Source organism: Dromaius novaehollandiae, chromosome 1, assembly GCF_036370855.1.
Source record: "Dromaius novaehollandiae isolate bDroNov1 chromosome 1, bDroNov1.hap1, whole genome shotgun sequence".
Taxonomy (NCBI): domain Eukaryota; kingdom Metazoa; phylum Chordata; class Aves; order Casuariiformes; family Dromaiidae; genus Dromaius; species Dromaius novaehollandiae.
In genome coordinates this window covers 92986301-93009133 of record NC_088098.1, presented here as the reverse complement: position 1 = coordinate 93009133, position 22833 = coordinate 92986301, and the positions used below count along the sequence as shown (strand labels likewise).

The 22833-nt window shown below is 39.2% G+C and overlaps 1 protein-coding gene across 18 annotated transcripts in view; it reads right to left on the bottom strand.

The window, feature by feature from the left end:
* Nucleotides 1-22833, bottom strand: part of ZBTB20 (zinc finger and BTB domain containing 20) — a 518459-nt gene that overhangs the window by 377118 nt on the left and 118508 nt on the right. For 13 of the 18 annotated variants that reach the window (XR_010391606.1, XR_010391607.1, XR_003258231.2 and 10 more), the window contains one exon: nucleotides 15355-15476. The gene's annotated coding sequence lies outside the window, so the exon portion shown is untranslated. Of the gene's footprint in view, nucleotides 1-15354; nucleotides 15477-20395; nucleotides 20517-22833 lie in introns of all 18 variants that reach the window. The other 5 variants (XM_064520252.1, XM_064520234.1, XM_064520242.1 and 2 more) reach the window with 1 other exon arrangement.

The window sequence follows — 22833 nt, the reverse complement described above, 5'->3', positions numbered from 1 at the left end:
CTTTTGTGTGTATGGGCATCATTATTAGGAGATGACTAGACTCAATACTGGGATGTTATTCCACCATTGTGTGGTGTGTTCCCATCTGATGTTGCCTTTTCCCCAGTTAAAAAAAAAACTAATAAAAAAGAAAATTAAAAAAAGATACAATAATTGTTACTGCACACTCTAATGAATTATTGTGTTCAAGGTTCCTACAAAAAAGTAATATTATACTCGGCTTATGTTTTAATTGATTTATTAATATTTTATCACAGGAATGTAATTTAAGCTCCTCATGATTTAGATCTCATAAACCTTTAGCATTTTGCAAATTCAAATTCCAATTTAAAGCCAGGGCGAGCAATTAACTTTTCTATCATCTTGTCAGGGGAGAAGGTTCGTGTTTAATTTGAGACAAAGTGACAGAAATATATATACACTGTATGTATTACTCCAATTTAATTTATGAGTCAGCACCATCCACCTTCCAAATGTAGATTTAATGGAAGGGGAGGGGGGAGCAGGGGGAAGACCCTGCCACTGTGGCCCTTGCTGTGATATCAGCCCCAAATTTGCTATGAAAAAGTGTCCTTGGTTTACTGAGATACCAAGCTAGATTGATTACAGCTCTATTTTCAATCCTTTTGTTTTAATTTCCATTCACTCATTGCTTGCTCATGTACTGCACATTCTCTGAAATGTCAACTTGCAGATCCCTGCCAGTGATGGACAGTTGATGCCAGTGTAGGTTCTCTAATTGCCTGTCCTACCTCTCACCTTCCTGCCCCCATCCGTCCCCCTAAGAGGGGGACATCAGGCAAAGAAAGCTCCCTCTAGGACTAATAAGAGGTAGTACCTGTTGGGACAAATCCTGATGTTCTCACTGATGCAGAAGTCTCAAGGAAGTCTGAGCAATATTGGCTTGATGATTAAAGAGAAAAAATAAAAAAAAAGAGATGGCACTACTTAGCTATTATTTTTTCCGTTTAAAAGAACACCCCAACCTCCTCTTTGTGTGTAATGAAGGAACCCTGTGGTCTCAATTTGCATGGGCAAAAATTTGCATGAACAAAATAAACGGTTGGATAGCATTTGCATGTGCTGTTTTAAGAAAGGCAGAAAAGGGCTAGTTCACAGCTACAAGCCAGAGATCATACAGATCTGCAGTACCCGCAGTACGCTGCATAGCTAAGCATTGCATAGGAGTTAGCAAATGGACTTAAATGAAGGCCACTGAGTTCTCGTCCCACATATTACCTATTGGTCTTTACTGTGTTGTTAAATAATTACACAAAGCAAGCTCTCCTTCAGCTTTCTAGAGAAGGAGAGCATGTTTGCATGTGTGAATATTACCAGGAATGTAGATACTTCTGATAGTTCTAACCTATTAGAGTGGATTGTTTCTGAAGGTGATCAGAAACAGCTTAGCTCCAACAATTTTCTACACAGGAAAGGTGGATCTCAACACTCCCAAATTACTGACGCTGCAGACCTAAACCTAGATGTACCACGACTGCAGAATATTCAAATCTCATTCTCACCATTGAGCTAGGACTCACACCACAGACTCTGAACCAACTCTACATCCAAACCTAGCTAAGTATGATTACAACTTAGTGTTCAACAGTGGTGTCAATTGGAGCCAGGCAGGAAGCATTTTTCCTCCTCAAAAATTTGAAGTTCTGAAGATCCTCCATCTTCACAAAAGTTGAAAAAAAAAATCAAAGTTTCTTGCAAAAAGAAAATAAAAATCTTTCTGTTTAAATTAAATTATTTTGTTTCAGTAATTTCAGGCCATTTCATCAGAATTCTACAGAGCCTTACTGTAATTTCCTTTCCTCTGAAATAAAAAAGGAACAATTTTGTATTGAAAATCTTGAATCCCTTAAACAAATAATAAAAAAATCTACAGATGAAAAGTTCATCCAAACCTTTCTCCAACACTCCCTGTACAGCTTCATATTAGCTTACAGTTAAAACTTATGTGGTAGAAATCAGATTTGAGGCACTGTCATGATACAAAATCCAAGCAGCAGTGCATCTCAGATATTCAGCCCTACTTCAGTCTCAATGCACATTGGACTTACAGCCAAACTTGAAAGTCTTCTTTCATGCCCTATTCATCTATGAAACTTCACTCTAATTCAGAGCCTTATCACTTTCTAAACTCAGGTAAAAAAAAGCTTTACTGTCATGCATATTTTTAGACAAATTACAGCAGACTGTCTTGCAATTTCCATTACTTTGTGGTGTCTGCACTGCTGATAGACACCAGCCCACACTGGCATCACTGCCAAGGTGTCCTAATACTTGTCTGAAAAATACTATTAACTGCACATCACAGGCATTTGAAGTGCATAAGAAAACCATAAACTTAATTACACTGGAGGACTAGTGTGATCTCACATGAAATTTGAGCTACTGTTATTAAAAATAGAGAGACTGCATTTACTTAATGCTTCTTACAGTAAACCAGTCAATTTTAAACTTTCAAGATTGTATAATGAGACAAACAATATTGGGGGGAAAAGAAGCTGTCTGTGGAATTTACTAGTACCAGCATTTCACATGTCAAGCAGCAAAAAAATTGTTTATTCTGCTAAAAAGAATATTCCTAAGATTGTTATTGTGTTTGAAATGAGATAGTTATTCAGACTGCACAGAGTAAAGATTTAGGCTAAAATAACTTGTAGGAAAGACTGGTTGCTACACAGTGTTCTTCCTCGCCCCACTACAAAGACCTCCCCAACCCTTTTTGGATTTCAACAGGCTTTTAAACTCTCAGATCTATCCCTAATGCTGTGCAGCCATTACATCTTCTCATCATACCTGTAGCAGCAGCTGCCTTTTCCATAGGGTACCTACTCCAAAAGGAGGAAGCAAAATTTTAGTTTTCTTCACTTTCATCTGGTAGCTAAGATTTTCTTGTCTAAGTCTAAGGAATTTCTGTTAAAATAAAGAAAGGAATCCTTCCGCTTCCAAAACTGCAACTAGGGAAAAAAATGAACAAACAGCATGAATCTATGACACTTAAAAACATCAGATTTTAGGCACTGAACTCAAGACACAATCCTTCTTGGAACTGGTCACATCCAGAAGTACTTCCCTATAGATACCATCACAGTTGCCTTCTTCATTAAGAAGGAAAGGTGTTTTTTTCTCTTGCCAGTAATAGAGAAATTACCCTGCCTCTGCCTTGCTGCGAGAGTGGCAGAAGAGCTGTGTTCCACAGTGCCGCTAAGCCATCCTTTTGCTTGGAAAAAGCAAAGCCAACCCCTCTTGCTTTTTCTTCCTAGTCCCACGGACCCTACTCCAGCCTCTTCAGTCTTGGGGACTTTGGTAAGGGACTAAATGTACAAAGCAACTTGCTTGTCAAGTAGATGCTTGCCAAGTGTGCCTATCTCATGAAATTACAAAAGTTAAACAGCTTTACCAAGAGAACAGTGCTTAGTCTTAAATCTGCTCATGACATGAACCTGCCTTGGGATCACACCAGCTAGACTCCGAGGCCAGGTTGTTGAATTTTATTTCTGAACACAACTACTCACTTATTTAATAACAGATTGGAAAAAGGTTAAATCTTTAAAATGTTTTATCATCAAAGATACCTCCTAGAGTAGTAGCTGCTACAGAGGACTCAAATCTTATAATCTGTGCTGTCAGAGATTTTATGCAGAAATGTTTGCTGTTCATCGTGCATTATTTCAGACCTCCACAACTGACTCAGGAGGGAAAACAAATCCAAAAACAAGCAAAAACACCCTCCCCACATTTTGAAAATTATCCATGCCTAAGATGGCATAATAATAAGCAAAAAACTTAATTAAATTGACTCACATATGATTAACTAGCTCCTCCCTTCAGCAAGTGATGTGCAGCTACACCACTTGGATAAGGACACTTTTCATTGCCTCCTGGCTTTAGCTAAACATGCTATATAAAATCATAAGCAAGTCAATAACAAATAAATTTTTAAAAGTGGAGAGCTGGAAGCTACTTTTCAACTAGTCTGTAGTCCCTAGAACCTCATTTTTATGTAGTCTAGTGTGAAAAGTAAAACTAACAGTTGTGATTCCTTTTCTGCAAAGCACTGAGTTATGTTGGTAGGCATGAACAAAAGATATGGATTTCTTCATGTTTGTATGAACTGTAGCACTGAAGTCTAGAACTAGACTGGAGTATTAAATAACTTGTCCTTACCAATCTGGATAGGCTCAAGACATAGTAATATTGTAGTTATCATCAGAGTTATCAAAGTACCAGTAGCATGGCTCATAATCCCTGTTCAAAGTTATCACAGAGACTATCTTAAAATCATGGTAGCAACAGACATACTAGCTGTGTTGGTATGGTTTCAAGCATGCTCAGAAAAGGATCAAGATTGCAAAACATACAGTTGGCAGACCTCGTGAAAAATGAGGAGACAGAGGTTCAGCAAAACAGGACTGCTGGAGGGCTCCTGGTCAACGGAGAGCTCTTCTGAATCAAGGAGCTACAACTCAATAACCAAGTGCTTCACTGTGAGCAAGCCCAAACGTGCCAGATTCTGTGTGCAAGGAATTCACCTTCAAAGAAGGGTTGAAGTGTCTTCAGAAGAGAATTTCCACCTTTCTGCACTAAAAAGTCAGAAGTTTTACCTTCCCTACAGACAAAATAGGCTTTTAACACATTTGACAGAGAACCAGCAGGAATCTCCTGTTTGGATATTGGTTTTCCAATTATTTCCTCCCCAAAGGAAGATAAGCAGCTCCCAAAACAGAACTCTCCAGAACATTCTCTCCAGAAATACTATTTCTACCACTTTTTACATAGAAGGTACAATTTATCTACTGATGAGTGCATTGCTGTAGTAGCATCTTGCCTAAGACCAAGTTCCTCAAAGTTCTGTCCTAGCCTGTGTTATTTTCAAAAGCAAGATGAACCTTTAGGGTGGGCAAAAAGGGGAAGCGATAATCTCCTTCCAGTCTTCCTGAAAGTTTGCATGAAAAAAAATGACGTTGCCACAAATCCTGCAAAATGCACACCGGAAAAATCAGTGTGGATTTGGCTCATTAAAAAAAAAAAAAAAAAAAAGAGAGAGAGAGAGAGAGAGAAAAGAAGAACAAAAAAACACTCCTCTCGAATTGGTAACTTCAGTGGACATTAAAATACATTAAAAACATAGAAGCAGTAGAGCAATCCTAGAAGCATGGCCACTGATTCTGAATGGTTACTCTTCAAAAAGTAGTTTCAGAAGTGCACCTACAAAATTCATACACTGCTTTCTTTAACATTCCTTTTCACATTTGCCTGGGTTCACGTCAAGGGTACAGCAACCCACAGCATTTCTACTGCAAACTTTCATGGCCACTGCAATTTTCCCTTTCAAATTCAATACAGTAAAATGAAATGAAGTAAAATGAAACATTCTTTATATACCAGTTCAGCTAGCATTCCCTAGCCCTCATTGTGCTGCATCTCTCATCAGCTCTCATTTACTCAGACAAGACAGAAAAGATTTGCAGATCCTATTACATTTTCCCACCCTATTTCCCATTCTGTGTGTAATTTTTTTTCCTTCAAATAATACTGATTGTGTCAACTGGAGGGAAAAAAAAAGAGAGAGAGAGAGAGAGAGAAAGAAACAAGCACTCTTTGTATTCTCTTCATAGTAATAAAATATGAAGAGGAGAATTCACAAGAAAACAGCTGAACTTCCAGGGCTGAGAAAATGGACCTGGCTGGAGACAGACAAATTCTACTTAGAGCAGTATCTCCAACTAAACTGTCAAAATGTCATTAAGAGTTGTGTGCACTTTTCTCAGTGAAGAATGTGGAACACAGTGCCCTTCCTACCAACTGAAAGTCAAAATCCTAGGAGCTGCTATTTTATGGGGGGTGGGGGGGGAGGGGGGGAAGAGTGTTTTGTATACCTGCAAAATGATGAGAAAGAAGAGAAAGGAGGGGTGGGCTGTTATTACAGGTACTGAAATTTTTAGAAAAATGAACAGAATGTTTTAAAAAGGATAAAAATAGAGAACTAAAAGAAGCAAGTGAATTGGTAAGAGAGGGCAGAAATATCAGCTTTCTTTGTAACTCACCTATAGGTGTTTGATTTTTAAGCAACTCAATTCAAGTGCAGATTGTGCTTTAAGCACGTGTGCTGTCACCAAAATCTTAAGAATAAGAGCATCATTTCTCTTTCAGCTATCTCCTGCCTCATTTCTTAAACATCTTCCAGTGACTGCAATAAATGAGGCAATTGGTCTTATAGAAAAACAGCTTCTTACTAAGGAACCTCTATTCAACCTCAGACCAGGCCCATTAGGTGTACTAAAACCCCTGCAGAAAACAGAATGTGATCATATAATTAAAAACTGCAGAAAGCACAGGGAAGTTGAATTAAAGCTGCTCAGTCAACTTTAATTCTAGCATTCCCAGATTTGACTTTATGGAAGTGAAACACTCTTTCATATAGCTCAGTGTATTTAATTCCCTAGATTTTTAAATAGCCAACTGAAAAGGAAAATCTGCAACATGGCAACATATCACTGCATTGTGGTCCATCAAAGGAGTGGCAACCTTCAGGCCCACCCCACAAACCTCTGCCTATTGAGTTAAAGAAGAAGCTTAAAATGGTTGTAGGTCCTCCTTCTTTCATGAAACAGCTATTATCAGGGTGGCGAGATAGGCCATTGACAGGAAAAAAAAAGATAAAAGGGGGAAAAAAAAAAAAACCCTCCGTGCCACAAAAGTCGTTCATTCACTGGCTCTATTTCAAGGCCTTATTCCGAACCATGAAGGCATAAGAGCTCTGTTGTCAGAATATTCACCAAATATTTTCCAATAGCCTTAGATCTGGAAACAGCAGACCAAGAGTAGAAAAATCTCCCCTGAAAAATACATCTAAATCTAATAAAATTCACTACTCATGGCTAAAATACAGCAAAACCTACAAGCAAATGAGAAAGGTTGCCAGGATGAAAACTGCTGGGCAGTCAAACCCGCCCCTAATAGATGGGGAAAAAGTACATAAGACAAAGCAAAAAAGAAAACATTAAACAGGCTTTAAACAGTTTGGGACATCAGAAACACAGAACTTTAACCTGCCCAAGGACAACAGGTTTAAGAAAAGTTGTGCCTAACTGGAGAGGTGGCACTGCTTAAGCTATATTCTTCCTACATGTTACATTACGTCCAGAAAGTTACACCCACCCACTCTGGTGGGCAAAGTGCCTGCATCTGTTCCCAAAATCCTCTACACCCCTATCCCTAGCGATTGAGGTGCTGACCACAGGAGTAGGCAGAAAAAAGGGAGGTTTTGTTTTAAGACGAGGGAGAGACCTGTGAAACAAAAACAACAGAGCGGCAGAAGGGCCTCTGCCATCCTGAATTTTGTCAAGTGTGACGACTTCAGTCACTTCACCCCAAGAGAAACGATGCATCATCCTCACCATCACTGAACTGTTTCTTAATTAGATGAAAAGCTAAACTAACTTGATTCCTACCAGACAGATTCTACATGGCTTTTCCTGCCCATCTACCTGCAATAATTTGAGCAGGGAACATCCTGCCTAACTAAGGCTCCTGCTACAGCAGCCCGCTGTTTCCCTGTGAGCACATAGGCTAATTCACTACCCTGCAAGGAAAAAAAACCCCACCCACTATTCATGTAGTTGTGTTCAGAAAAAGCACTACCCTGCCCATACTCCCCAACTGCACCACCCCCACAAATGTATACATTACAAACATACAGGCCTGGAATTTACAGTAAACAAACAGCAACACAACCAACCACCAGAGAATGTATAAACACTCTGAGGAGCAAAAATGCTCAGCCTGCCTGCGCCACACACAGCGTTTATTTATCTCCGTTGTATACGATCAATGGGAGAAGACATTCAAAACGATTTTTTAAACAAAGTGTCACTTTGTGTTAGTTTATGTTAGCGGGGCTTTTTCCAAGTACTTGTGTCACAATAAGGTATGTATGTGTGCAGAGAGTTTTCTTCTTCCTTTAATTCTGTCACGGCAGCTGGGCACAAGTGAACAGAGAGGAGAAGGGCTGCCAGTCCGATCGAGTTACTGATTTAACAGTTAGAATCTTTGCAGTCAACAGAAAATTGCTGTGTGTTCATAACCTGAATGCAAGTCAGTAACTTCAAAACATCAGGCCGAACGTTTAACATCTTGCTGTTATTAATTCCCCACCAGCTCCCAGTTCTGTGAGCACCGATGAGCAGACTTAGCTTCTGCAGAGGTTAGCGTGCACCTGAGAAGACCAGGTCCTCAAGTAGAAGCAAAAAAACATTCTGCAGTAATGACATGCTGCCATACAAGCAAATGAATTCTCAGTTCACTTAAGACCCTGCTTCTCAAACCACAGGACGCAGACAGTTCCTTACGGGGATTTCTTTGTCTGTTTGTAACCCATCACCCTAATGCCAACGCAACCGAATTTCCCCCCTCCATTTATTTCACTTTTTAGGAATTCACGTAAACTATTTTTGTGTTATCTTGCACTAATTTACACAAGATCACAAGATTTGCTGATGCTCCTTAATAACACAGATAACTCCCCGCAATACACTGCACTCCTATAACCCCTTTAATCCAGAGATATCAAAGCACTTTGCAAACAATGCATTCACCTTAGAGGCTCCCCCTTCTCTGCACCAGTTAGGTCCATATCGTTATCCACATTTTGCTGTCAAGGAAAACTAAAGCAAAATAAGGAAATGTAATTTTCCAGGGTTGCAGTGAGAGCTCTAAAAATGCATGCAAGTTTTTGGACCTTCTAGCTCCCTGATGTATCAGAAGCCCAGTCAGCTGAAAGAGAGAGCTGCAGCAGAGGTTATGATTATGCTGCAGGTAGATTTATGTTTGTAACATATAAATGCTACAGTGTGTCATTAATGCTATTGGCCTCACAAAGTTCCTCCAACTATTCAACAGGTTTTAAACTGGTGGGGGAGAGGATAGTAGGAAAAATATACTAACATAAAAAATTCTGGGTTTTCTTTCCAAAGGAAAGTCCAGTTTGAAAAGATTTAGATGATAACAAAGAATATACCTAAAGCATCACAGTGACATTCAGACTAATTCCCTTCTCATATAATAGGCCTGGCCCCCAAAAGGTAAAGAAATAAGCCAGCACATCTCCAACTGCTACTTTTCTTGTAGACAGCAACCAAGTAAGCCTCCGTCTCCTGTGAGACGGCTGTGTGATGCCAACGGCTTCTCATGAGAAAGTCGGTGTTTTTCCCCTACTGTGGTTGACTATACACACTCTCCTATTGTGTCTCATCAAAGAACTGATGAGGGAGGAGTGGAGTGGATAGAATCGCCAACGCTTGTGAAAATCCAGCTGTGTATATCTAAGGAAAGTTTAAACCTTTAAGACGTACAAAATGTGGGATTTCAGAGACAGCAGAAAACTGAAACTGCTGCTCTTGACCAGCCTGACTCCTTGAAGAGCCTTCAGTTCTTCATATCTCTATCTTTGTCAGAGAATATGGTATTAGAATGAGAAAAAAGTTCATTCCAAAAACTAACATTTCTCTTCTTAACTATCATTCAGGATTGGGAAAGAGGAGAAAAAATGTAGTTGTTGACTCCATCCTTTAAGGAAGGTCTGAAAATAAAATTTAATGGCTCCTATTTTACAGGCCAAGCATCTCCAATTAATCTTTCCTAACGACATGCTAATTCTTTATCTAACTTCCATATGAAGCTGGCTGGTTCATCTCACACAAACTGTGTATACAATGCCACAAATGTCATTACCAGTATTTATGCTTGATAGCCATAACATTGCTGTTCTCTCTATGTCAATATAGTTAACATTAAATAATCCCAGAAGAAACTGTATCTCTGAAATACAGTTATATAACTATAATCAGAAATAAATTCTTCACTTTTGAACCTGCTGTAATTGCTCACTTAAAACAGACCACGTAAAATTACCTGAAGGAAGAGACCAAGTAGGAACCCAAAACCAGAGATGTGGAAACTCTGGTATGAACAGGTTTGAACACAAAATTTCATACCCTTCTCTGAAAAATTTTGTCTTCTGCACTGGCTCCTGAGAGTCCCCCTCCATAACCCTGGACAATGGCTAGGCTTCCTGGGGCAACAATTACTCCCTCACCAGCTCAAGTAATGATGCACCTGCAAGATACTGATGAGTTCAGAGGGCTCATTTCACACCCACCAAATACAGGTAAGTTAAGTAGGATGGCAGTACACATTCCTGGCTACTAGCACCCTCTTACCAGTGCTCAGAGTTAAAGGAATACAAAACACAGAAACGTTTCATGGAAGAACATAAAGCAGGATTCAAAACTGCACAGAAAGAGCAAGCGGGCACCAAGGCCACAGGCAACACATGAAAGAAAAATAGGAAGTCTATGGAAATAGTCAGTCTGTGGCACAGATTACTTTAAAATCAAAATACCAATTCAGACCTGAGGCAAAAAGACGGAATTCTTCTGGAGTACCCCTTCGAGGTGGCAGTGACGTGGCTTCCAGAACCACCCAATTCAGTGTCACTTTATGGGAGCCTTTGCATTAACTTCAGAGAACTCTGATCAGACACAAAAGCATTCAAACCTTAAGTCTCAGGACACTGGTGTCTGGTAGCTCTTCCTTTCACTTACCATATTGACATCATCCTCTGCAGCATATACTCCCCTCCTCAGGCTCTAAAACTCTAGATTTGATGGTGGACCATTGGTATATGTTTAGGTTTCTAAAAATAGCATGAATTTATGAGACCAGATGAATATTTGTGCCCACACATCTGATAGTAAAGTAAACTTGCTTTGAGGGTCAGTGTCTTGCGGAATACTCACAATGCCAAGGAGGCAATACTGTTAGTTTTCAGGCCCTGTTAAGCCACAAACTACTGATGCTGCACTTCCTACCTTAAATATATTTGAAAATTTGCCATGACTTCCCATAAGTAACCATCTTCAATAATTTCTCAATAATAACTTCTCTTGCATTGCTGCCGCAGCAACCTCTAGTACTAGAGGTGTTATACAGGAGTAGTCTTTTGTTTTAATGACTTCAAAATCTCTTAAGATCCTTTCCTCCAGACTTTTACGGAAAAGTGATCTCTGCTTTGGGGATGTCACCTCCAATACTAACAGTAAAAAGTAATGCGTAAGGATCCCACACCAAACTGAAACATAATCAAATAAAGAATGCTGGTTATATATTAACCACTGGGCAAAATAACACAGACACACTGAATCTTCAGTAATTGTCAAAAGAATGTAGCTTATTGAAAACAGATCCTGGTTTACACGAAATTCCTAATTTATAATTTACCATGAAAGTGGAGGAGGAAATGCAGCCTAAAGTAAGTTCCACTGACAAGGCACCCTACATTCTTACAGCTTGCAAAGGTATTACACTGATTGAAATATATTTGAATTCTTGTGCAACACCTTCAACCGTATGAGCAAATGATCAACTGTCAGTCAAGTTACATTGTCAATATTCTTAGCACTGCCTAAAAGACGACTGTATGTTAGATTGAGTGAATTCCCTTAATTTGTGATTTTCTGATTACACATCCCAAATTAACAAGTAGGGGCAACTTGGACCCCCTCCATTACAAGACATTTTTCCAATATATTTGCCTAAGTCAGTGCATTTGCAGTCCAACAGAAACAATCCAACAGCAAGAGGTGGCTTGCAAAAAAAGTCTGCCTTGCTGTGAGAGAAGACATTACCCTACCAGAACTACCACCCTCATGGTTTTCTTTTTTTTTCTTAATTTTTTAATGGAAGTAAAACCCCCTGTCATCTCACCTACTCCTCTCTTAATAAGGAATGACTGCCGTGACTACCCCCATCTAGAACCACCATTCACTGCCAGCACCTCTGCTCTCCTCGTGTGCTTAGAGAACAACTGATTAGCACTTTGCATAATTAACCTGATTAGCACTGTGCATAATCAAACTGATTAGCACTTTGCATAATTAAAAAGAAATAATAATAATAACAATAATAAGCAGTAGGTAATAGCAAAAGCTGCTAGTCCCAATGCCTGTTCGTTAGCTCTAGGATTAGTTTAGTGCAGCATATTTTATTTCTTAGAACTATTTTTTTAAAGATTCACAAACTCTTCAGAAATACAAGTTATAATATTCTCATTTATTTTCAGTTCACTAACAAAAATATTGCTTGTTCCACTATTAAAGCTTAAGATTTCTTCTGCTTCCTTCTGTTGACAGCTGAAGACATTTAACAGGAAGATACCTGACTGGGTGGACCATTGGTCCGATTCAGTATGTTACTTCCAACATTGTCTAAAGTATTGATTTTGGATTCATCATCATAGAATGCAGACACCTCACATCCTTTAACGTATATATCCTTGCAATATACTTCTGAAGTAGCAAAGCAGTATTATTCTCATGGTCGAGGTGGGGAAAAATATTAACACACAGTTCCTCAAAAGTATTTAGGCACTGAATTCTCTGTGTGTTCTGAGCAAACACCCCAGGACACAGAAAGTCTGGTGAGCAACAAGGAATTAATCAGACTCCTGCTCCTAAGCCTGAATCATTCTTCCCCTATTTGAACATCATTCTCATCATTCTTGTCGGTATGTGTATTTTGCATCCTACTCAAAAATACATACTTTTCAGAGACAAAGTTATTTCCCTGGCTGCTAGCATGTTCTAGTTCCACTGCAAATCCCCCAGTTAGGAGTTTGGGATTAAACAAACACCTCCTGGAATCTGAAGAACCTGTGAAGTTATGCCTAGCCAGGTTGCAAACTGTGTGAAAATATCAACTTCGATGTTTAAATCACTAGAGGCTCAACTCTCCTACGGCATTCAATGACAGACAGCCTAGAAGAGCAGTACCCTGGCTAAGCAGGTAAACCATTACAATTTTCTGTTTACTAATGTTTCCTCATCCCTCCCACTCACCACAATACTCTGACATTGCCTGCATTTCTCCTCACCTTATTAACCTTCATCTCTCTCTCTAGCATCCTCATATTATACCTCAGGCTCTCTGTGTATTCTCCACACACCCTGCAGAGCAAGCCTCACCTTACATTTGTTAAATCACCTACAATAGCCTCAAAAATACCTGCAACATCCACTGCCAACCCTCCAGCACCTCCTTACAATGACCTTGCCTACCTTTCCCATCAGGTAGCACGCACAGGTTACGGCTTTTCTGCTGCCTGCTCAGCCAGTACAGTCGGGACATGGGGTGAGCAGGACACCAGCTTGCTCTGAGTGTCCTGTCTGCCCTGCAGCTGGCTAAAGAGAAACGGCTGCCTCTGGACTGCTTGCAGCCCAGATACAGCCTGTTGCATGGTCCTGCCCTAGAATGAGGACAAAAATATCCCCACTGTGCTAGAGTTTCTCTCATAAACGTTCTCTCATAAAATAAACCAACGAGAAGCTCTGGGGGGAGACAGCAATAAAAGAGAATCTTCGCCCAATCAACTGGAAAAATATTACCCAGGCAAAGAGCCTCTCCATCACCACAAGCCAAAGAACCCACATGAACAGCAAAGGGTGCAGAGCTAGTCACTCATTTCACAAGTTGTTTAGTTTCAGAAGAGAAGTGTTGCTGTAGAGATTATTCAAGTCCAAATGTTCCTGGGGAAGGTAGTTCCAGTAATTCTGGGAAGGAAGCCAATCCTTTGGCTTTATATGTAAATATTTAAACAACATTATTTTTATATACATATCTTTTATACACATATACATACATGTCTTCAGAGTTCCAGGCTCACAAAACTGCCATGAAAAAAATATGCCAAAGTACAACTATCAAGACACCTGCCTCAACCATGATAATTGACCAACAGAAACCAAATATAATAGTGACTTCTTAACAATTGAGCCAGGTCATCTATGTATATTAAATCACCCAAACAGAAGAGTTGCAAGACCGGGGCTGCAGATTCTAGGGCACAGAGATTAGAAAGAAGATTGAAATAAGGTCTTAATTTTAATTCCTGATCTTAAAAGCGGCAAGAACATAAGATTCATCAATTTTAAATCTTTCAGAGTGTAGATACATGCCAAGTGTTCCACTCACAACTTTGGATTCTCCAGGTTTTGATGGCATAAAGCTTCACATTCCTAGCATTTTAGTACTCTGATATCTAGTAGTAAAGCTTCTTTATGCTTAGAAAGGTCACTGCTGTTTTAGGATTGGATTAGGTCCATACCTCAAAAAGGGATTACTTGGTAGAAAATTCCAGAAAAAAAATGGCATTCTGCCACTGAGATTTCATGAATAAATAAAATGAAAAAAATGCTTTATGATTGTTGGGGAGGAGCTGATAAAACAAATAGAGGGAGATGATTTAGTGAGCAGAATGTATCCCGTCAGAGTGTATGATGAATAAACTACTCCATGAAAATAACATTTACCACATGGATTACACCTTTATATACACAGTAAGCAAAAACACATCCTAATATGAAGTACATGTGTGTGAATTCATAACTGTATGCATAAAGAAATCATAAATAGTATTTATGAATACAATATTTACATGCCTGTTCAAGTAGGTATATATAAAACAGCCAATGTGAGTTTTAAAAAAGATCACACAAGTGTACATACATATACATACACAAAGACACAAAAGGAAGGACCAAGACTAGGGCAAGTCTTTTAGAAAATATTTAATGGCTTTATAAAAAACCCTCACCCAAAGTTTGAAGGATTTTTGCAATCTTACATTTTCTATTGCAAAATACACCTGCTTTCTTTTCTTTCTTTTTTTTCCTCCTAAACTAAATATTTCTTCCATCTAATGACTCTCTTTATTAGGCAGCATCTAATTTGCATACATTTACATACAATTTAACTGCTAGCTTGTGAGAACAAAGAAATGGCTCTGTATTATACTGAAGGACAATACTTAGAAAAGGAAGGTATAAAAACCAGCTAGCTCGGTGGCTGTGTATTCTCTTTGTTTCAGAAATACCAGGATTTTTAAATACACCACTTAAAGTGTGAAAAAGATTATTTCATCAAACAATGAAAAAAGATACAGTGCAGTTCCCTTTTAACACATTCTCTCTCTGGCCTGGTTAATGGGATTTAAGAGTCCAAGATTTCTTTGCTTTCTTCTGTTTCCTTTATTAGAACTGATGGATTTAATTCTGTCACATATTTTACTTCATATTTTATTCCTATAACAATCTATGCTGCAGTTCAGCTCCAATGCTAATTCAATGCTATCTTCCTTTCCTTACTGTCAGCCTGGAATATGACTGAATGATCTTTGACGGACATGAACTACTCTGCCCTCAATGCCCAGTGCTAATGGATTTTAGAGACAGTCTGCCAGAATTCTACCTTGTGGCAACAAGTATAGAGATAATGAAAACTTACCATGTAGCTGACTGGGAATCAACAGGAAGGGAAGCAGGGCTGAGCTCCACTTGTGAGAACAGGGAGGGACTGTGGTCAGAGTAAATGCAGGATGTAAAGGATGTGTCAAGCCCTCTGGTTCCCTAAAAGAGGAGGAGAAAAGGATCTTTAACACCTCATATGAAGCAAAACCTTTTGAAACAGTTGGCAGAGACTCCAATACAGGCCCTACCAAAAGCATGATACATCAGCAAAGGGTTTTTATCCAAAGGCTTCATAGTGCGAGTACCAATTGCAGAGAATGGCTGTAATTCTAATCCATGTGGAAGTGAAATAGAAATCTTGCTTGGGAAAAAAAAAAAAAGTGTGATTTCAGGTTGCATATTGCATGTCCTCTCAAATGTGCCCACATCCATGGGAAACCCATGTGGTCTGGTCTGCCACTTGTTAATGCCCATATAGTTGCGCTACTAGCCTCATTTCCTGTAACTCCCCTTCCCAGCATCATACTCAATGTCTTGCTCTCAGTGGGGCAAATGAAGGGAAAAATACTTTTGAAAAAGTATCAATACGGCAGTGCAGGGATGGGGGAAAGAAGAACCAATCATTCATAACTACATGGGCCTTTTCTACAGAAACTTATCAGCAAGCATAGCTTTTTCTAGTGTAAGCAAGGCTATTGAAATCTAATGGAACATGATTATTCGTGGTAAAAAGCATTAGGCCAAGTAGCTTGTTTACAAAGCAGCCGTAATATTCAAAATTTTCCAATCATCTGCTCTGCTTAGCTTCTCCCAGCCACGTATTATGTGCCACGTTGGCTTTACATGATCAGCAGAAGGCCAAGGGTTAACTTGTTGGCCATTCTCAGACTGGTGTATGTGACAGAGTAACACTGTGGCAGAAGACAGAGGATTCACATCGCAAGCTGCCCATCAAGGAAACCAGTAGTGGTACTTCCCTGATGTGCCTCACTGGAACTCCAAATACATTATTTTCAAACAAAACTTTCAGTTTAAAGCTGGCTGGAATTTTAATGAAGTTTTAGGTCTTGTTTAAAGGGAAGAATTCCTTCCTGCTTATGAAAATGTTTTCTCCTCTTCTCCCCTCCCCTCCCCCCCGAGCCTGTTCTGCTTCTTATAGCATGTATCAGTCGAACCTCATAAAAGAAATGAACTGACCCTTCATATCCTTTACCCTTCTCTGGGATAAAAAGCATGAGGTGTGGGATCCTCAGAGTTTCTGAAACTAACCAAAACCCTAGTTTTAGCAGACAACGAAGAAAGTAAATTCCAAAGCCACACTCCCTTTAACTATCACATCCTATGCTCACAGCTGTATCTTGCCACCGGGTTATTATTTCCAGAACCTTATGAGTGTGGTTTCACTGCAGTGTAAGCCAATTCAAATTGAAGCTGCCACAACCCCACCCTTGCCACCCCCTTTACTCTTCTGGCCACATGTTCCTGAGCCTCTGCTTGTATCAGAACTGGACAACCGTCTGATTCAAGGAGCTTTCAGCTAAAAGCAAGTTTCTTTTCCATGTGTTTTCAGCCAGAGCAATGCCCAGTAGCAGCTCACAATCCAGTCATGAAACCTGGGGATTAGAGCTGAGGAGGCGGCAGGAGTGTATGAGTGAAGGGATGTCCACAGAGCAGCCTCAATTCCAAGCCCTTTAGGCTGCTAAGGAACTACACCTTGAGATGTCTCAGCTGGCCTTGGTATGACATGGGAGAAAGCCTCCTATCACATGGCTGGAAACCAAACCAATCATGGCTTTATGGATAAAAAAGCTACCACCTCACACATTAACCAAAACTAAACTGATGGGCCATGCAGATCAAGCAGAACAGACACAGTCTGCTTTTGATGAAAAAGAGCTTGAGTTAATGGTGCACTGCCACAGCCTGCACCAGGGGCAGTTTCCAAGTGGCAGGCCGAATTAGCCTCAAGTGATATGCATTACGGTAATGCTTCCCAGAGGCAGTGAGGCAAAGTCCCACATTCAAAAGGAAAGAACTGAGCTTTCTTGCCAAAGGCAAACAATAAAGTGCATGATTACCAAACGCTGTTACCAGGACATCCATAAGCACCCCAAAATCCTTGAAGAACTTCAGAAAATACATTTGGAAATAAAGAACAGGAAGTTTTCTTTCACACCTTTACAGTTAAACTATTATTTCATTTGCGAAATTCCCATAGCACATGAGCATTACTTTCTGCCTGACTCGAGCCTAATTTTTCTAACTATCATCACTTCTAAAGTTACTCTGCCCTAACAGTTTTACAGGAAGTGGTGGGATGTAACACCGGAGTTCAGCTGAATACTGAAGACACTGCAGTTCAAGTCTCTTCATTTAGCCTGCTTGCTCCAGGGGTAGCAAAAATGGAACATTTAAAATCCTGCATGAGAGGAATCCCATGGCAGTAAATAATCACCCAACACTATTATCTGCAATTTCTTCAGGAGAAAGGAGTCATTTGTGAACAACTTCCACTAGCCAGTTAGCATCCATAGATGATTCATTATCTCTGGAAATTACAGTAACTGACAGAACTAAAAGAATCAGTGTGGACACCTGATCTTCATCCATTTTCATCAGATCAACAGTCAATACCAGTCATTTCAGTACTGCAGTCAGAACTTTTCTATACAAGTTACAACCAGGCCCCAAGGGCAGAATACCAGATCAGATATAAGCATTGGTGGCTTTTTTCCGTTAATAGCAATGAAATAATACCTACATATGTAGCATTACATGATAGCATATGTGATGCTGAAGCAATGGCACCCAACACAGCTAATTGTTTTCACTGCAGTCTTATATACTCTCTGAAGATGACTGCAGTTATTCTATCAATCATGGGCAGCAGCACAGGTTGTTACATAATTCTATACATGTTCAACTTATGTGACCCCTATACAATTGTTCAGCTGGTTTCTCAACAGGAGGTTCCCGTTTTTCTTCCACTGTCTTTAAGATGCCTTCTTGATAATACAGCACAACCCACTCATGCATATATTCTTGCTCTAGGGCACTGAATACTTCTCCCAATAAAATAATGGTCCACTAGAAGACATACATACATATATATACACAAACACATGCATATATGTACACACACAAAATGATTTGGCAAACACCTTTTCTTAATATCTAATTATGACCTACCATTGGAACACCATCAATATTGTTTAATTAAATTTGTTAGATTCTCTGCAGGTTACAACAATACCTAAATCAGTTTTCATGGTCATTAAAAAGATGAGGAGAATCTAAGAATTTTAAATGATGCCAATACTTGAATACTTTCTATTCCAGTGTTCTTGATTGGTTTAAAAGCACATTACCACAACATCAGCCTCAAATTTTATCTTTGCTTTAACAGTCCTTTTTGGAGCTAAAAGTAGGCTAAGCAAATTGCAAATCATTCATTGGATTTTTTCCTTTCCTTTTTTCAGTTGTTACATACTCCACTGAAGTTGAGTTATGAAAGTGTAAAGTTGGTGTAAGCAGAAGAAGAATTCAGTGAAAAGTAGCCCCTCTTGTATCTAATTAAGTTCTGGCATTTATGAACTTCCACTTTTTCGTACATAGTGTTCTCATTACATTTTATATTAGACATGGGTGGGATTGTCAAAAGGAATAGCGATGTGATCCTCTTTCCACTGAAATCAGAGTGAGGTAGTTCTAGCTGAATCCAACAGCAGTCCATTCAGGCCAACTTCAAATGGTTTTGAAAATAGTCCCTCTTCCAGCCTGCCTAGAAAGTGGGGAGAAATAGAGGTACAGGGAGAATAAAATTCCACCACCTTGTGTCCGCGTAGCAACATCTACAGGCTGCCACTTGAACAGTTCTGCTGAGTTAAAGACATTGAGAATTCCTGTTCAAACACAAACAATATTTCTGACGCTGGTAAAGTCTTTCAAGCATTCCCCGATTTGAGAAATTGTGTTAAACGCAATTTGCCTCAGCAGCATTTTAAAGCCTGCTAGCTAGAGCACAAATAGGTCATTTTTACAAGCCCTGGTAAAATCTCCCCAGTTGTGTACACAGAGTAGATTATGTATGCAGGCCCACACTCTCCGAGATAACAAAGTTAGTCAGCGTGCATGCCAAGCCAGTCAGAAACTGTGTAGCTGCACAGTCGCAAAGGCAAGCTCGAGCCACTCAGTCCTGCTAAGCAGCTATCTCAGTTGCTTGTTAGTTCACCACACTAATCATACCCAAAGGCTTCGGACTGGCCTACAGCATGCACAGAACAACATTGTGTTTGCTTTCAAAATCCTGCAAAGATGCAACCATGAAGGAGTACTACTGAAGGGGCAGGAGGTAGGGGAGAAATCTATTTCAAATTTCTTCACAACATGCTTTCTTCGAAGCACTGAAAAGGAATCGAGGAGGCGGTCTTTAATCTTGAATACTGCGCAATAACAGAATCATGCTGTTTGGTGGCAGAATGCTAAGTTTCATTTTCAGCAGAAAAAGTATAACAGATTTTCCAGATTTAAATGGCTTTTAGGTCAAATTTAGCTACATATAACTAGATACTTTTTTTTTTTTTTTTCAAATTACAGGGCAATTTTAATTAGGACACCCCATTAGACAAACCATTGTTCTATTTAATGGACTTTCTCAATTAAGAAAAGAAATGCACCTCCCCCTACCTCCCAAATTAAAGTTAAGGTAGAGATTATGCTGAATAAATATACAAAGATAATTATTCATGCTGCATTAGATTTTTTTTTCTGTTAATCTTTATTTGGCAACTTCTATATTAAAAGGGCAGAGTTTAGATTTCCATTAAACACCTGTTTAAAAACCACTTCAAGGACTGGCACTGGCCAGCTGCATCCCAATTAAGCAGAAATGTTGGCACTGCTGTCCCGATTGAGCAACACCCATTGCCATTCCCTCTCATTAGGTTAAACAGGTTGCTCGGGACAGCCGAATTCTTGATTATGTGCATCCCCAATAGATGAAGAATACTTGAACAATAAAATTTAATTCGATGGAGCCTTCTGTCTAATTGTCGAGCATGGAATTTGGGGAGAAGCACCTGGAGTTGCAGGAAGTGCCCAGAACCAACGTCACCAACACCACAGTTGATCGCTCGCTCAAGGAAGGGCTTGGCTGGCAGAACTGAAAGAACTAGGCTGGGATTTCTTCTTGAAAAGACTCTGCAAGATTAAAGAACAGATTCCCTTTTTCACAGCACTTCTGCCTCTGTATTTTGCATCAGTTTGTCCTACACAGTTTGATTTGTCAGTTATAAGCATGATAAGGTATCTTTTATATTTGCTATAGCATTAAATTGTTCACTGATCGTTTGACTTTGTACATGTATGGATTCAGCAATGGAACAGCCTGCCCAGAAAACAAAATCATTGTTCATAGATCAGACACAGTACTGCAAGTTTTCCAAATATCTTTTGTCAACATATTTTAAGGCACTTCCAGAGGGACCAACTGCATGGCTGACAGAAAAATCTTGTCTCTATCATCCATCTAACCTCTAGGCCTCTGTCAAGGATGCAGACATGTTTGCCAATAAGTGACAAGTCAAGCGGTCTTTTTCCAAACATCCAACAAGTCCTTTCGGATGGTGCTACTAGGAAGCCACTAGACAGAAATAGAGCAGAGTGGCAGCGATTAAAAAGTATGTCTGAAATGGTTCTAATATCCATGCTCAATGCTATAATCCCGCCTCATTATCAATTTATTAACTTTCTTTTTTGTCCTTTCTGCCATCTGCCTCCTGTGCTAGTCACTAACAGACCTTACTTTCAAAAGTGCTCTACTCCACGTGGACAAAAAGCTAGCAGATTTCATGTAAAATTGATCAGTTAACTATCCAAGTTAAGAACGTACACAGAGTCTCTCAACTGGTATCTTAAAATTAAGTGCATTAAAAAGGATGGTTCAACACTGTAAACAGAATATAACTCACAACTCATACAGCCAGGATGTTAGCAGACTTAAAAAACAACAACCACAAAAACAAAAAAACAAATACCCACCCATATATTTTTCTCTTCACTTATGCCAAAAAGACTTCATAAGAACATAAATCCTGTTGGTTTCTAGTACGTTTTGCAGTGTAGAATTCATAATTATTTAACTTTTATATTTCTGAAGTAAACTTTAGTACAAGAAAAAAGCATTCTGGAATGTAAGATGTCAGTTAGCAGTAATTATTGACCTAAAACTATAGTTATTTCCAAGACAACCGTAATACTGGCAGATGTTTTCTTGCTCTGACTGGCTACAAATGGCACCAAGAAATCCAAAGATAGACACCTGCATACTTGATCTTTGCTTGTTTTTCCATTAAAATATTTTTGCATACAAACAACACTTTCTGATTTGCTACTGCCCTTTATTTAGATGTTCATGTGTGCTATATTCACTGCAGTGTCAAGAACAGTCCATTTACCTTCCATGTTCCTACTGACGTCAACAAGAATTCTGGGTACCCATCTGCAAAGATGAGCATCTCAAAGAGAAAAATATTGCATATTTCATTCTCCATTGTTGTCTTCACAACAAATGTAGCTGCTCATAGCTAAAATGTTTTACAATAACATCCCTAAAAATTGAGAACCATTGTCCTTAGTCATTCCTTAATTTAAGCCTTACTAACTTCCCCTCTTAGAATTGGTGGCTGACATTTTACTCTGTAGCTAGTATCTGTAGTTGCAGCACTTCCAGGTTAAAAAGAGCTAAAAGAGCTATCATCACTAACTGTATATTTTTACTGGTAAGGATTTTGTGAGACTGTGACCAGAAAGTGCAGTGAAATACGAAAGTGGGAGCCCTGGTGAGAAAAAAGAAAAGAACAACAAAAAAGAACAACAAAACTAAATCACAGTAACAAGATGAGAAAAATCAAGTGGCACCATCACCTTGCTCGATTTGTGAAAAGGATTCTGGAGTAAACAGAACTCCATTTTTCATCTTTCTCTGTATTGCCATTTGACAACTATCAAAAAATGTTCAACTGTATCACTTTTACATACATCCTGCTAAACTACCTTTTATTCTTTGTTTCTAAGCACACTTAATGCAACTTCAAGGCAAGTCCCCCTACATCTAAAAATCAGTGGTCTTCTGCTCTGTAAGGGGGAAAAAAACAATCCTGGGGAGCATCTGCTCTATACTACACTCCTTGAAATAGTGGAAACAACTCATGCAATACATTTCACTGGGCATTTCACTTCCTTTGAAAAAAAATTGCTACTAAACCCTTCAAATGCCTCAGCTCAACCAAATGAAGAGGACTGCAGATCAACACATTAGCTGGAGAAGATGTGGAATATTCCAAGGGAAGGAAGATTTTGCCTACATTGCAGACATCTACAGGCAAACCACATAATCTTTCTTGATATAAAGTAGAGAAAGAAACAGCTTTAGGATTCTCTGGAACACTTTATAGGATTGACTTTTAATTGCATACAACAGCAGCAATTAATGCTTTTCAAGGAGGCATGTCAATGT